This window comes from Microtus oregoni, unplaced genomic scaffold, assembly GCF_018167655.1.
Source record: "Microtus oregoni isolate MIOR12 unplaced genomic scaffold, Mior012 000029F_ref0000214, whole genome shotgun sequence".
Lineage (NCBI taxonomy): Eukaryota > Metazoa > Chordata > Mammalia > Rodentia > Cricetidae > Microtus > Microtus oregoni.
In genome coordinates this window covers 802,716-819,288 of record NW_024543088.1, presented here as the reverse complement: position 1 = coordinate 819,288, position 16,573 = coordinate 802,716, and the positions used below count along the sequence as shown (strand labels likewise).

Genomic DNA, 16,573 nt, shown 5'->3' with positions numbered 1-16,573 from the left:
TGTATATACATTAGAATGTTTATGTGTATGCCCATGCAAAGGTGTGGGTGCACATGCCTGGAGGTCAGTGTTTTGGGTGTCTTTGTGGGTTTTCCCCTTTTTTGTTTGTTCTAGGCAGGTCTCACTTTGTAACCTTGGCTGGCCTGGAACTTAGTATGTAGACAAGGCTGACCTCAGATTCATAGAGGTCCACCTGCTTCTTCTCCTGGAATTAAGGGTGCCCCTCTCTCTCTTACTTTTTGAGACAGTCTCTCACCGAACCTGGAGCAGGGTGAGTCAGCTGGGCTGGCTACCTGCTAGCTCCAGGGATCCTCTTGTCTCCACCTTCCTGGTACTGGAATTGAGGCACGCACGGCTACACCCAGCTTGTTTTCTTACTTGGTGTTGGGTGGGCTTCGAACTCAAGTTCTCATATTGCATGGCACAGCTTTCCCAGCTGAGCCATCTTCCCATCCCCTCTGTTTGCTTTTTCTTTTGAGACAGGTCTCTTTACTTTGCCCAGGCTGGTGTGAAGCTCAGCTTTGTGTAGCTAGTTGCAAACTTGCAGTCCTTCCTCCTCCTACCTCAGCTTCCCAAGTAGCTGGGATGATAGGCTTGCACCCCCACCCCCAGCTAGCTGGTGCTGTTTGTGTCCATGGGTTGTGGAAGGCATTTTGCTGCTTCTACAGTGTGGGCTTTCGTAGGGGTCATTTAGCTCCTAGGAGTGTTTTTGAGTAGCTTTGTGAGGTTTGCTAACTGAGGAAGCTGCATAGGGACCAGAGAAGGTTGTCTGGTGGATTCTCTGAAGATACACAATTAAGGTCGGTCTGTCTGTCTGCCTGTCTATCTATCATATCTATCTATCTATCTATCTATCTATCTATCTATCTATCTATCATCTATTTTGAGACAAAGTCTCATGTAGTTCAGGTTGGCCTCAAAACTCACTATGTAGCTGGGGATAGCATTAAATTCCTGATCCTCTTTCTTCTACTTCCTGAATACATGGCAGACATGCACCAGCCTGGCTCCTGGTTTATATGGTATGAGACACAGGAGCCAGGACATCCTGCATGCTAGGCAAACTCTCCACCAACCAGCCTCCTCCCCATCCCTACAATTATGTCATTACCGACAATCTTCCAAGCCTGGTTTGTGCCTGGGAAGTGTTGACTGCTGGAGTCCTAGGGATGAGTTGTAATCAGAACTCAGTAACACTTAATGCTGTATGGGAATTGGCGCTTTGAGGAGATGTTGCATAAGTGCAGAGAACCGCCAGCACAGACATTTTCCAGAGACTCCAGTCCCTCAGTGCTTGGCTTGGCTGCAGCATCCTCCCACAGTTCCTTGCTTCGGTGTAGCTGATGAAGTTGTCCTCACTGTGTCCAGGAGATATACTTTCACAGTCTCTTTCTTTCTGCAGATATTTTGCTGTACTGCTAAGTAGATTTTTAAAATTTTAACTTTTTTTTCCCCCCAAGACAGGGTTGCTGGCCTCAAACTCACAGAGGTCAGTCTGCCTCTGCTACCCAAGTTCTGGGATTAAAGGCATGTGCCACCACTGCTCCACTATCTTTATTTTTTATTTGGTGTAGATAGAGGTCTATGTAGCCCAGACTGGCCTTGAAACCACTGTGTAGCCAGGATGATTTGATATTCTGATCCTCCTGCCTTCACTTCCCAAGTGTGGGGATCAGAGGCAAGCACCACCACGGTTGGATTTTGTGTTGCTGGAACCAAGAGTGTGCTGTGTGCCAAGTGTGTGCTATATCAACCGAGTTCCAACCTGAACTCAACTGTCAAGTTGTTTTGGAAATGTTCCATTCAGTGGCATAGTGTTGGTAGCTCAGATTGGAGTACCGTGCTACTCTAAAGTGTGTGGTGGCTCACACCGTAATCCCAACACTAGGGAGGCAGAGGCAGGTGATCTGTGAGATGGGAGAGCTGGGCTCCCTCCTTAGGCTGGAACTGGATGGGAGTTGAGGACTGCAGAGCAGAGGCAAGAGAGGGCAACGCTGGGGTGTTGTCTTAGCCACTTTTCCATTGCTATGACAAAACACCCATGACCATGGCAATTTATAAAAAGAACATTTAATTGTGCTTGTTGTTTCCAGAAGGTTAGAGTCCATGATGGCAGAGCAAAGATATGTATGGTAGCAGGAATAGCTGAGAGCTCACATCTTTTTGTTTGTTTTCTCCAAGGTAGGTTTCTAGACAGTCCTAGCTGTCCTAGAACTAGCTCTTGTAGACCAGGCTGGCCTTGAACTCACAGAGATCCACCTGCTTCTGCCTCCTGTGTGCTGGGATTAAAGGCATGCATCACCACCACCCAGCTAAAAGTTCACATTTTGGTCCACAAATAGGAGACAAGGACACAGACACACACACACACACACACACACACACACACACACACACGGACACACAGATAAACAGACACATGGACACAATGCACACACAGAATAGTGCAGTCTTTTGAAACCTCAAAGCATCCTCCTGCCCTGTGACACACCTCTAACAAAGCCACACCTCCTGATCCTTCCCAAATAGTTCCGCCAGCTGGGACTATCAAACATAAGAACCTATGGAAACCATTCTCATTCAAAAAGGTCCCATGCACTGTTTGGGCTTAGTGTACTGCTCTGGCGAGCCAGAGAAGAGGCAGGGTTGAGTGCTCAGGTGTGTGAATGGCTTTGTAAGGGCTGCAGGTGCTCCTGGTGGGGCTCTGTGCTTCCCCTGTTGGACAGTTTAAGCCTGACCGCAGTCACTTGCAGCTGAGGAAATGGCAATGTAGGATGGTATGTGGTGAAGTGGAGTCACAGCAGGTGCCTCGCTCTGTTAAGAGGGGTGGGTACTCCCTTTCCTGACTGCCATGGACATGGACTGGTGTCCTGTACTCCACTTTTGTGATGTCCTTAATTTACCCTGAACTCACTGACTAGTGTCTCATGGAAAGACTTGGAATCTCCCCTCACCTGCCTTCCTAATGGGCTATGGTGGCTAGGATTGTCATTCCATATACTACCTAAACCCAGGTGTGATGCACCTTGCTCCTCAGAGCAGAATGATCTTCTCAACATGATGAATGGCCACATTGAAAGAGCACCCAACGGAGTGGTGCTAGTCTAGGCTGTTGTCCTCCAGCTTAGGCCCAGCAGTGCATCTGGCCAGCAGACACAGGGCATGGAGGCGGGTGCTCAGCAGGACCTTGTGTGAGTCTTTGGCTGGCTGCCTCTCCAGAGCAAGCCACCACTTCCTGAATTCTGGGAGGCACTGACCAAGTTCCTCCCAATGATTACGTATTACGTTCTCCACTGTCCCTGGCTTAGCTCTGGTTAGCTTTCTTGGAGTTTCAGGGTATCTGAGTGTCAGATGACAGCTACCTTGGTATGGAAAATCCAGTCTCCACACTTGGTGTCAATGTGGGTGGGTGTTGGGGAGGATCTGACTCAGTAGTTCCCTTTCTGTAATGTATTCCCAGTTCCTAATTTGCTGTGTGGATTTCTAGTGCCTCCCTATTCTGGTTAACTGTTTTCTTAGGCTGTCTGCGCCTCCGGCAGTGGAAGGCAGGGGCCCTTGCCTTAGCTTTCATGTTTCTACCACAGATCAATAAGGCTTCCTCTGTAAATGTATTTGGTCTTGTGGCGCTTGGCTAATTACATTCCCAGTGCCTGCTGGGCATTCTCTAGGAGCACCTAGCTTTTTGGTTTATTTATTTATTTTTTCTTTTTGAGATAGGGACTTATGTAGCCCAGACTGGCTTTGAATTTACTGTGTAGTCAAGGGTCACCTTAGATTCCTTCTGCTTCCACCTGAAAATACAGATAGGCACTGCTATGCCTGGTTTGTGCAGTGCTGGGGATGGCACCCAGAATGCTAGGCAAGCCCTCTACCACCAGAGCACAAAACCAGCACTTCTCTCCATGCCTTCCCTGTTCCTTTCTGAGACAGGCTGTCACCGTAACCCAGGCTGGCTTTGAACTCTGGATCTCCTGTCTCAGCCTCCACGTGCTGAGATTGTAGGCTTGTGCCACCATGCCTACCTCTACTGTGGTGGCTCAGGTGGTCTTCCTGCGTAGCCTTCAGTAGGACGTGTTTGGTTCTGAGATGTTTTAGAATATTTTCACTTTTGTGTCAGAGAACCTGAGTGACTTTCAGAGTTCATCAACCAGACCTAGGAAGAGGGTTAAGCAAGCAAGCAAGCAAGCAAGCAAGCAAGCCAGGTGGTGGTGGCATACGCCTTTGATCCCAACACTCAGGAGGCAGAGGCAGGTGAGTCTCTGTGAGTTACAGGCCAACCTGGTCTACAGAGCAAGTTCCAGGACAGGCTCCAGAGCTACAGAGAGATCCTGTCTTGAAAAAAAAAAAAACTAAAAAAAAAAAAAAAAACCTCCAGCAAACTGAGAACAGATTGAATGGTGAGGTAGAGAGAGACAAGGAGACTTTCTGGAACTTTGAACTCACAGTGTATCAGTTCTTCCAAGATTCATCCCCCAAACTGACAAACTCTGGAAGGATGCCAATGGGTGAGTGGTTCCAAGATAAGTTGAAGTTTGATAGGTTCTTTTAGAAGCAGATGGGTGGTCGTTCTGGGGATGCGGCTCAGTTGGGAGAACACTTGCCTAGCATGCACAGGGACCTGGGTTCCAACCCCAGCACCACACGGTTTAGGCTTAGGCGTGGGAGTGGTGCTGCCTGTAATCCCTGCACTTGAGGATTTCAAGGTTATCTTGGGCTATATATGGAAGTTGAAGCTAGCTTGTCCATATCAGACAAAAAAGAAAGCAGTTTTTGGTTCATAGGGTAGCAGGATCCAGGATCCTTTGCCTAGGCGTGCTTCCTGCTTCTGATTTGAGTTTCAAGACTCATTAGAGTGGTGTTTCCAGCCCAGCGCATGTGCTTCATCACATCCGAGGCAGTCCTGGGAGATTTTCCCCATTGTGGTCTGTGCTTGTACTAACCTTTGACAGGACTAGCTACTGGCCAGCCTGGAAGTGACTCACTCTCATCTTTCTTTGTGTGTGTGCATGCGTGCACGTATGTGTGGTCTCCAGTGCGTGTGCGTGGGTTCCTACTCTTTTTTTTTTTTTTAAACAAGGTTTTATCATGTGGACCAGGCTGGCCTGGAAATCACAGAGATCTCCCTGCCTCTGCCTCCCAAGCGCTGGGATTAAAGGATGCACAGCTGTGGCCAGCCCACTCCACATTTCATAAACAGGTCTCGGGAAACTTTGTAGTCAGTCTGGGATTCCCCTTGGAGCCGGGTAATAGTCTACTTCTTCTTTGTTCCCTTCTTTTGCTTGTATTCCTTACCTTCTCTCCAGCCTTGTTTGAGATAGGGTCTCACTGTGTAGCCCAGGCTGGCCTGGAACTCCTGATATTCCTGCCTCAGCCTCTAAATGCTGAGGTTAATGGTGTGAGCCACCATTCATGACTGCAGCTTGACTGGTTTGTTCTTTAATTTTTAAAATTATATTTATCAGCCAGGTAATGGTGGCGCACGCCTTTAATCCCAACACTTGGGAGGCAGTCAGGGAGATCTCTGAGTTCTAGGCCAACTTGGTCTACAGTTCTAGGACAGCAAAGAAACCCTGTCTCCAGAAACAACAACAAAAAAATGCATGCCTTTGTGTGTTAGTGTGCTTGCCTGCACACAGTAGTGTGCGTGCATGCATGTGGGGCAGGGGAGGGAAGGAGAGAGAGACGCCACATGCACAGGGAGGACTACCTTAGGTAGTCAGTTCTCTCCTTCTACCATGGGGATCCCAGGAACTGAGGTTTTTGTGTTTGGTGGCTTCTTTGCCTGCTGAGCCATTTCCCTGGCACCACTTATTGTCTGGTGATGTGGGATTCCCCTCTGTATGCTGAGAATGTGTTTTATTACCATTGGTTAATAAAGAAGCTGCTTTGGCCAGTGGCTTAGCAGAGTAAAGCCACGTGGGAAATCCGAACAGAGCTATAGAGAGAGAGTAGGCGGAGTCAAACAAATGCAAGCCAGCTGCCTAGGAAACAAGACGTGTAGAAAATGAGGTAATGCCATGATCACGTGGTAATACATAGACGAATAGAAATGGGCGAAAACTAAACTGAATGCAGGGAGACGGACACCATGTGTTGCTGAAGGAGAAAGTCACCAGAACTTTACCGGTAGGCCATAGCCTCTTGTTGATACACAGATTAATAGAAATGGGTTAATTTAAGATGTAAGAGCTAACTAGGAATACGCCTAAACCATTGGCCAAACAGTGTTGTAATTAATACATTTTTTGTGTGATTATTTGGGTCTGGGCATCTGGGAAACCAAAGTGCAGTCTCAGATTACATAATTTGCCCAATGTGAGGCCATTTAGTTTTTAAAAATATTAGTTTTTAAAGATTTTAAATTTAAAATGTAAAGATTTTAGTTTTCATTTAGTTTTTTAAAATAAATAAATTTAATTTTAAAAAGACAAAAAGTACATAAACTACTTGTATGTAGAAAGCCATACAAATCTCTTTCTGAACTATATTGTATTTATATAAAATTTATTTTTACTTGTAGGCTTCTTATGAAACACTTATGATTACTCCGGAATAGAGTGTTGCTTTAAGTTTTAGCAGTTTAGATGCAAATATAACTGATAATTTAAAAATGATGAAAATCAAATTATAAGTCAAGAGAAGACCTAGGACTTCATGAATTCTTCTAGTTGCTTAATGAACATCAATACTTCTCAAACTTTCAAAACTCGGGAGTGGAGGGATTCCTTTTTTAAAAAATTGTTTTTATTGAGCTATATAGTGTTCTCCGATCCCTTTCCTTCCTCCCCACTTCTTCTTCTACCTTCTCCCATGATCCCCATGCTTCCCATGCTCCCAATTTACTCAGGAGACCTTGTCTTTTTCTACTTCCCATGTAGATTAGATCCACGCATGTCTCTCTTCGGGTCCTCATAGTTGTCTAGATTATCTGGGATTGTGAATTGTAGGCTGACTTGACTTTATGTCTAAAAGCCACTTATGAGTGAGTACACATTATATTTGTCTTTCTGGTTCTGGGTTACCTCACTCAATATGATGTTTTCTAGATCCATCCATTTGCCTGCAGATTTCAGGATGTCAGTTTTTTCATTGTGTAGTACTCCATTGTATAAATGTACCACTTTCAGCTCAGAATTCTACAAGATTTTCAAAGAACTAATATCAATACTCCTTAAATTGTGCCACATAATAGAAACAGAAGGAACATTACCAAACTTTTTACGAAGCTACAATTACCCTGATATCCTAACCACACAAAGACATTGCTAAGAAAGGGAATTACAGACCAATCTATCTCATTAACATTATTGCAAAAATACTAAATACCATACTGGCAAACCGAATCCAAGAACACATCAGAAAAATTCATTTAATTTTTAAAGATTCTTTTTCTTTTGAACTATTCTTAGTGAACCTGAATTTTTAGTGAAGGTCTTCCTATGTAGGCTAGGCTGGCTTTGAGCTCAGAGATCTGCCTGACTCCTCCTCTGGAGTGATGGGATTAAAGGCATGAACTACTAAAACTTTGCCTAGCCTAAGGCTGGGAAAACTTGCTTCTTCAAAAAACTTGGTAGTTTTAGTGCTCTATATAGTTGGCTTTTTTTTTTTTTGTTAAGATGTAATTTTTTTTTTTTAAATATTGTGTATGGGTATTTTGCCTTCTTGTATATCTCTGCACCATGTACACAACCTCATGTGTGCAGTACCCACGGAGGCCAGAAGAGGAGCTGTATACCCTGGAACTGGAGTTACCAATGGGTCTTAGCCATCATGTGGGTGCTGAGAATTGAACCCAGGTCATCTAGGAGAGTCTTAATCCCTGAGCCATCTCTCAGCCCCTTTATAGTTCTTAGTGTTTACATCTGTGGTCCTGTACTGGCTGGGTTTGTGTCAACTTGACCCAAGCTAGAGTCATCAGAGAGGAAGGAGCCTCAGTTGAGGGAAAGCCTCTACGATATACAACTCTAAGGCATTTTCTTAATTAGTGGTTGATGGGGGAGGGCCCAGCCCATGGTGGGTGGTGGTGCTGTCCCTGAGCTGTTGGTTCTGGGTTGTATAAGAAGATGGGCTGATCAAGCCATGGGAAGCAAGCCAGTAGGCAGCAGCCCTCCATGGCCTCTGAATCAGCTCCTGCCTCCAGGTCCCTGCCCTGTTAGAATTCCTGTCCTGACTTCCTTAAGTGATGAACATCAATGCCGAAGTGTAAAGCACATAAACCCTTTCATCCCCAACTTGCTTTTTTGTCATGGTGTTTTGTTGTAGCAGTAGAAATGCTAACTAAAACAGGTCCCTTTTTATTGCCTTTTCTAGACAGTGTCACAGGCTGGCCTTGAACTGAGATCTTTTTCCTTTCACCTTCCAGTTGCTGGTGTTGTGGATGTAAGCCGACACACTCGGCTGTGATCCTGTTTTTGTTTTTGAGGCAAGGTTTCTGTGTGCAGCACTGGCTGTCCTGGAACTCAATCTTTATACCAGGCTAGCCTCAAACTCAGATCCTTTGCCTCCTGAGTGTTAGGCATCCACCACCACACCCGTCATGTGTGTGTGTGTGCGTGCACATGCGCGTGGGCATGGGGGTCGGGTTGACAGTGGGTGTCTTCTACAGTTACTTTTCACCTGATTTTTGAGGTGAATCTCACTAAATCTGGAAATCTCCTGATTGAGCTCAGCTATCTGGGCATCAAGCCCCAGGGATCCTCCTGGCTCTGTCTCCTCAGTGCTGGGATTATAGGTATATACCACCACACCAGGCTTTTTTTTTTTTAATGTGGGTTTTGGGGGGCTGAACTTGGGTCCTTACGCTTGTGGCAAACACTTCACTGACTGAGCTATCCCTGCAGCCCCTGTGATCTGTTTCCTACTGTGTGCTGTTGAGGAGAGGGGTCTGGCTGGGTGCTGATTGCGGTAAGTTCTTTCTGGGAGCGTAAGCTGTGCTGGTTTCACATATGGTAGTCTTGGGAAGTCAAAGAGCCCCACATATGCCGGGCGGTGGTGGCGCATGTCTTTAATCCCAGCACTTGGGAGGCAGAGGCAGGCGGATCTCTGTGAGTTCGAGGCCAGTCTGGTCTACAAGAGCTAGTTCCAGGACAGGAACCAAAAAGCTTCGGAGAAACCCTGTCTTGAAAATCCAAAAAAAAAAAAAAAAAAAAGAGCCCCACATAGGTTTGGATTTGGGGGAGAGCTCTGAGCAAGACAGACCAAGGAGGACTCAAGAAGGAGACTTGGCTGGGATGGGACTTAGATGGTTGGGTGCTTGATTAGTTTGTTTAAGGCTTGGTTTCCATTCCAGCGCTGCATTAACTCAGCACCTGTAATGTCAGCACCACGGAGTGGAGGATCAGAATTCCATTCTTGACAACTTAGGGAGTTTGAGGTTAGACCGTTTCCACTCCCTTTCAAAAACAACAACAACAACAACAACAAAAAACCCCAAAAGACTTAGCCTAATGTTGAGAGCTATGAAGGGAGATGAGTAGATGAACTTCTTGGAGTAGTGTTTGAACTGAGTTTGCAGGATTTGGTAGCAATCCCCATAGCTAATAAGCCAGAGTCTACGGCAGCACTCACAGGTTTGCTGATACTGCCCTCCCAAGTAGGGACATTAGGCCACTGCTGGGGACCTGTGGCTCTGCTCTCTGTAACTTAGCAGTGTGGCATTACTAAACTCCAGCATTACATCATCAGGGTTCTTCCTTATGCTCTCTTGGCAAAATGGATAGGGCTGACCAAATGGATAGAGCAGATGCAGGGATTCATGGTGCAGAGGAAGGATCCCGCCAGCATGAGGCATTGTGTCAGGGTTTACCACTGTTGTGTCTGTTGCTGATCATCTTTGTTGTGGTGATTTCTCACTGAGACAGTTTCCATCTCTTGCAAGCCCCTAAATGAGATTTGCCGGTGTTGGATGTGCTGTTGTTACCATGGTAACACAGGTTCTACTTTTTGCTGAGTTATGTGACTTTCTTGCTTGAGTTTATTACTTTGTATGCATTCATCCAGCAGGTGTTAAATAATTATCTGCTGTGGACTGGGCATATTTCTCTCTCTCTCTTTTCTGTTTTTTGGTTTGTTTTTTTTTTTCGAGGCAGGGTTTCTCTGTAGCTTTGGAGCCTGTCCTGAAACTAGCTCTTGTAGACCAGGCTGGCCTCAAACTCACAGAGATCCACCTGCCTCTGCCTCCCGAGTGCTGGGATTAAAGGCGTGCACCACCACTGCCCAGCATATTTTTCTCTTTTAATTAAAACACACACACGTTATTGTGTACTTGAGAGATAGCTCAGTGGTTAAGAGCACTGGCTACTCTTCCAGGGTACTGGAGTTGGGTTCCCAGCACCCACATGGCAGCTAGCAAGTCCGTAGCTCTAATTCTAGGGTATCTGACACCTCTTCTGACCTCCTTGGGCACTGCATACATGTGTCCATGTGGTGCACAGACAAATACACACATAAAATAAAAATCAATTTAAAATATATTGTTCATATGTGAATACCTGCTTGTGTATGTGGGTCCATGTTCATGTGCTTGTGTGTTTTTGTGTATGTGTGTGCAGGTACACTGGTTTGTGTATGCGTGCAGATATATGCCAGGTGTTGTTTCTCAAGTGTCACACACCTATTTATTTATTTATCTTGAGACATGGTCTCTCTGGCACAGAGATCATCCAGTGGGCTAGACTGGCCATCAAGCAGAAATTCTCCCCCCTGGGCCTCTTCAGCATGTACTACCACACCGGCATTTCCCCTCAGTGCTGGAGATCAAATTCAAGTCCTCATTCTTGAGCAAGAAGCGCTTCATTGACTGAACTACCTCTATAGTCGGTTGTCCTCACCACACCCCATTTCAGTATTAGGATCAAATAATTCATTGCTCTGGCTAGTCTAGCTATCCAGCTTGCTCCGGGGAACTGTTTCTACCTTCTAAACACGGGGGTTATGGTGACTGGTGTTTGTGCCCACTTGGCATTTATGTGTTCTGGGGATCTGAATTCAGGTCCCCACCCTTATGTGGTAAGTGCTTTATCCATGGAGCCACATCTCCAGCCCCTAGCACTATTCTCCATCCTTGGGATAGTTACTGAATACAGTGAACGCAGACCTCCATCTTGCAGAGCTGGTGTTCTTATGAGAACCACACAGGAGTCAGGAGATGTAATCAAAAATATACCTTAGGGGGGCTGGAGAGATGGCTCAGTGGTTAAGAGCACCACCTGCTCTTCCAAAGGTCCTGAGTTCAATTCCCAGCAACCACATGGTGGCTCACAACCATCTGTAATGAGATCTGTCCCCTCTTCTGGCCTGCAGGTAGAGTACTGGGAATACTGTATACATAATAAATAAATAAATTTAAAAAATATATATATATACACATACATACACCTTAGGATGTGCTAGAGAGAATCAAAGCCAGGGGGTGTTGTCCTGGGGACAACCTTGATGTTGCAAACCATAGTTGTCACCAATAAAAATGTCACAAAGAAAGCAACACTTACTGCCAGGAAGCTGAGGAGGATAGGAAGTTGGTCTAGTATGTGGGTGGATGGGGGAACCTTCTGGGTAGAGGAGAAAGCCAGTGCCAAGGCCTCAGGCCAGGTGCAGGGTTGAGGCTACTGAGTTGGAGGGAACTCGAATGCTGCAGAGAGTGTTTTTTGACTGTAGAGAGAAAAGAACATTTTGTGTGTGTGGTGGGGGGTAGTGGCAGTGGACTTGAGGAAGCCTTGTTTAGGACCTGTTCTCCTTGGGGATTGCCTGGCATCCTCAGTGAGGAAGCTGTACTCATGGTTTCTTTTCTTCCTTTTTTCTTTTTCCCTTTGCCCCTTTACTTTTTAATTATCCACTTGCCTGTTCATTTCCTTTTGCTTCTTCCTCCTTTTTTGAGACGGCTTTTTGGAGCCCAGGCTGGACTGGAACTCCCGATCTCCCAGCCTCCATCTGCTGGATAGATGGGTGGTAGCGTGCTGGGATTACAGGTGTGACCACCTTACCCTTTTGGAGGGGTGCTGGGCATGGAACCCAGAGCTTCATTCATGCCAGGCAAGCGTTCTACCCACTGGATCACATCCCAACCTGGTTTCTTCTTTTAACATGATGAGGTTTGTTTCCTTTCTCCCCCACTGTGTTTCAGGGAGTACTTGGTCCCTTCATGGGGATGTTCTTCTCGATACTTGACCATTAGAAATCTGGCATCGGTTCTGTGGCCTATAAAAGCCCACTGGCAGATAAACAAGTTTGTATTTCCCTAGAGTTGATCCTAAGCACTGAGTGAAATCACAGCAGAATGGGTTGTATTTGAGGGTGGTTATGTCCTTTATAGTAGCAGAGGGCTGTGGGTGGGCTTTGCTAAAAATGAAGCTCAGCGGTGCTCCCTCAGCTGTGACCTGCTGTGGGAACTCACGTCTTCACTGACAGGTGGAGTAGAGCATGCACTGCCTGTGGAAAAGGATTGCTGTAAGCCCAGGAGTTATCCTAGACATGATGGTGCTGGCTCCTAGCTACTCAAGAGTTGATATAGAAGGCTTGAAAGTTCTATGCCTGTGTGGGCAGCTTGTAAGTGTAACCCTGTCTGAAAACAAAAAGTAAAACGAAGGCTTGCGGTGTGGCTCAGTGGTAGAACACCTGCCTAGAATCCTCCAGTGTGGGGCTGGGGTGTGGCTCAGTGGTAGAGCACCTGCCTAGAATCCCCCAGTGAGGGGCTGGGGCATGACTCAGTGGTAGGGCATTAGCCTACCATGTGAGCCCCTGGGTTCAATCCTCAGAAAAAGAAAAGACTGTAAATTAGTTGGTTCTAAGTTTTGAAAGAGGTGTGTATGTCTTTCAGACTGAGGAAAAGAAGACAGAAAATACTGAGCATTGGCCCAAGTGGAAGGCAGCTGGGCCTGTTGCTTGAGGGGGTGTAGATTGGCTGAGTCACTTAGGAAAACTGGAAATATTTACTAAGCTGAGCATATGCAAGTGCTGTGATCCAGCACATACACTCACGCCTGTGTTATGTACCCAACAGAAGTGCATGCAACATATGTCCATAAAAAGCCATGTTCTGGAATGTTCTCAGCAGTGCCATGTGTCATAGATTGGCAGTGAAACCACCCAGATGCCCAGCAGGCATGGAATGAGTGAGCAGTGGGCCATAGCTGCATGACAGGATTTTTGGAAGGGACGGGCTGTATCCATTGTGTGTGACCTGTGAGCTTCAAGATTAAGGAAGAGGTTAGAACTGGGCTCTGACTCTACTGTATAAAATAGACTAGGCCAACCTGTGAGAGGCCTGTCTCATAGAGGTGGTAATTGAAGAGAGTGATGAAGTGTTAGTCTCTCATTTTGTTACTTTATAAAAGAAAGCACAGCTGAGCGATACTTTTAAAAACAAAAACACAGTCAGGCGATAGTGACGACATGCCTTTAATCCCAGCACATGCGAGGCAGAAGCAGGTGGATCTCTGTGAGTTTGAAGGTTAGCCTGGTCTATAGAGCATGTTCCAGGACAGCTAGGACTAAACAGAGAAACACTGTCTCAAAAAAATCAAAAACCAACCAAACAAAACCCAAAGTACACCATCTCTCAATAGCTGTTGCTAACCTTAAACTCTGTGTAGATTAGGTTGGCTTTGAACTCATAGGGATCATTTGCCTGCCAGTGCCACCAGGGTGCTGGAATTAAAGGTGCATACAACCATATGTGGTCTTTAGGTTTTGTTTTGTGTTGTTTTTCTAGATGGAGTTTCTCTGTGTAGCTTTGGTTCCTGTCCTGAAACTTGCTCTGAAGACCAGGCTGGCCTCAAACTCACAGAGATCCACCTGCCTCTGCCTCCCGAGTGCTGGGATTAAAAGCCGCTGCCACCACCATACCTGATAATGTTTTATCTCAGACTCCCAAGTGCTGAGATTATAGGCATGTGTCACCACCCACAGCTCTTTTCTATTATTATGGGTGTTTGAATCCTTTGTGATTAGAACAAACAGAAATTTCAAAGATAGTTAGCAAAAAACAAATGAACAGACTGAATTAAAAAGTGGTTATTTGAGTGGCTGGGGATTTAGGCAATTTTGTTGTTTTGCAGAAAATTTGAAAATGTGTTCTGCAGTTATTTGGAAACACACTTGATATCTGAAAAGCACTCCATCTGGAGTAGTGCAGCCTCGGGAATGGGGAAGTTAGCAGAGTCTTCATAGACTGCGGAGCTGGGGCAGCTGGTCTGGAGTCCTCATGGAGGCTGTGAAAGTCTGCTTTCTTTCCCTTTCCTGCAGTGCTGGGCTGGAATCCAAGCCTCTGCATATGTCAGTCAGGTTTTCTCACAGCAGATCCTCCTGCCTCAGCCTGCTGGACTGAGGAGCGTGAGGGACGGGTTCCTCGCTGCACTTGGTTTAAAGCTTGCTTTGGTGTGTGCTGAGACTTTAGTAGCACAGTGCTTGCCTGGTGTGCAGGGCTCTGGGTGCCAGCCCCAGCAATGTATCAAACAAAAGCAGGGAAGTGGTTCCTTTAGGCAGCACCCACACGGGTAGGGCACCTGTCCTTGTCAGGAGAGAGCCTGGCTGCAGCCTGTGGCCTCTAGATGGAAGACTACTGCTTCCTGAGTCTCTGGGGCATCCTGGTGTCTCCTGGCCCCCAAGCTGCTGAATTGTCATTTCTAACGTTGTGCTCATGATAAGGATGAGGAAACTTATGTTCGTTCCCATTTCCTGAGGACAGTTTGTTTATTTAAGAACTCAGCTCACAGGTTTTTGTTTGTTTTAATTTTATTAAAACTAAATCATTTTTTAAACTATGAATGTTTTGTCAGCATGTATGCACGCTGGGTGCAATGCTTGGTACCTATAAAGGCAAGAAAAGGGAGTCGGGTCCTTGGCCTTTCAGTTACAAATGGTTGTTAGTCACCATGTGGGTGCGGGAATTGAACTTGCAAGGCTATTAATCATTGGCCAGTCATCTTTCCAACCCCTCAGAGAATCTGCTGAATCAAAAGTGCAGTTTCCTAAGCTTGAGAAGGAATCTGCTTACTGAATGCTGAGAGCATCTCCTATTCCAATTACCAACCTTTTCCCCCAAACACCTCACTCTTCTTTGATTCAGGATCTTGTTATGTGGCCTGCCTGGTTCTCTGGCAGAGAGAGCTGGGGCAGAGCCAGACCCGTTGGACTCTCCCTGGGGCTCAGCAGGATGGCGAGTGTGAAGACTCTGACATGGTGTCCCATCGTGTGTGTGTGTGTCCCTGTCTTCAGGGAGAAACACACTGAGTCTAGAGTCTGTCAAAGCAGTTAATGGTATCAAGCAGGGACTTATGTAGGGTTGGGATGGGTGAAGGCAGAGTAAGGAGCAATAATATTTTGCCACGCTAGCAGTGGCTGGGTGAAAGCAGGTCTAGGTAAGGTAGCTAGAGACAGGTCTCCAAACTCTAGCTACGCTCAGGAAGTTACACTAGGTCTCACACCAAATCAGATTAGGCTCAGGAAATTACACTGGGCCTCGTGCAGCCAAACATCTCCCCTTTTTGTTTTTGTCTTGACAGTGGAAGACATGGCATGGTCCCTGTCTTAGGTCGTCTCCCATATGGAGATCTTACCCATCGCTGAGTACCATGTACCTCATTTATGAAAAACTCTCTCCATGACCTGCCTTCGGTTGTTCAGCCTGTCTGAGATCTTACCCATCACTGGTCAAGTGGAGGGTGGAGGAGAGACGTTTATATGAGGATTACCAGTCATACAGTCGCACAAGGGCCCCAGACTCCCGAGTGGCCAGCCTATGATAGTATACCTCGACCTAATGTAATTCAACAGCCTCCAATCTTTGGTAGATAAATTGTGTGATCTTATTGAACATACAAGGGCCCAACAGTAACAAACATAAGGAAAAGGAAGGGTCCGAGCAGGGGAAGGAAACAGGGTAAGAATCCATGAAAGCCCATCCACGTGGGGTTGTCCTGAAGATTTCGCCATCTCTTCTCTAGGTCTCATCAGGGTAAGCGACAACATCCACGTCTTCGATTGTTTCTGGGGAAGAAGCAGAAAGGCACTCCTCGGGGGTGGAACATTTCCTAGGAATCATCATTATCCTCATGGGGTAAATACGATCTCTAGTCGGCACCCAGAGGGGCCTCCTTTCATTTTGAGGGAAGACACATCCCTCTTCCGGCATTGAGGAGTGGGTCTGGTCCTCTTCAGGCTCCAGTCAAGGGGTCCTTCCATTTGACCCAGACAGAACTGTAGGTAACTGATGAAGACCAATGTTTTTGAAAAGGAGACAGATATTTATCTTCTCTAGAGAAATTTAGAATATTTAGGGTCAATAATGCCTTTCTCAATTGATCATGTTGGGGCAGGGACTTCCTTTTTGCTTTTCTAGTTGAGACTTGAGTGATTGTACCCTTCCATGATGGCCTGTCCCCTTGGATTATATGGAATGCCAGTGGAATGAGAAATTTTACAGGTTTGTAGAAAGTCTATAAAGGCTTTACCAATAAAGCATGTGTTGACCGAGTTTTCTGTCCCACCAGGTCCCATAGCCTTAAAGTCCCAAAGAAGCACACAGGATCTACATTAATCATAAACTAATTGGCCTATTAGCTCAGGCTTTTTATTA

At 46.1% G+C, this 16,573-nt stretch overlaps 1 protein-coding gene across 3 annotated transcripts in view; it reads left to right on the top strand.

Annotated features, from left to right (window-relative positions):
- Positions 1-16,573, top strand: part of LOC121464951 (sorting nexin-8) — a 58,515-nt gene that overhangs the window by 6,100 nt on the left and 35,842 nt on the right. The window contains exon 1 of one of the 3 annotated variants that reach the window (XM_041678084.1): positions 16,026-16,054. The exons of the other annotated variants lie outside the window; for them this stretch is intronic. The gene's annotated coding sequence lies outside the window, so the exon portion shown is untranslated. Of the gene's footprint in view, positions 1-16,025; positions 16,055-16,573 lie in introns of those variants that run through there. 3 annotated transcript variants of the gene reach the window in all.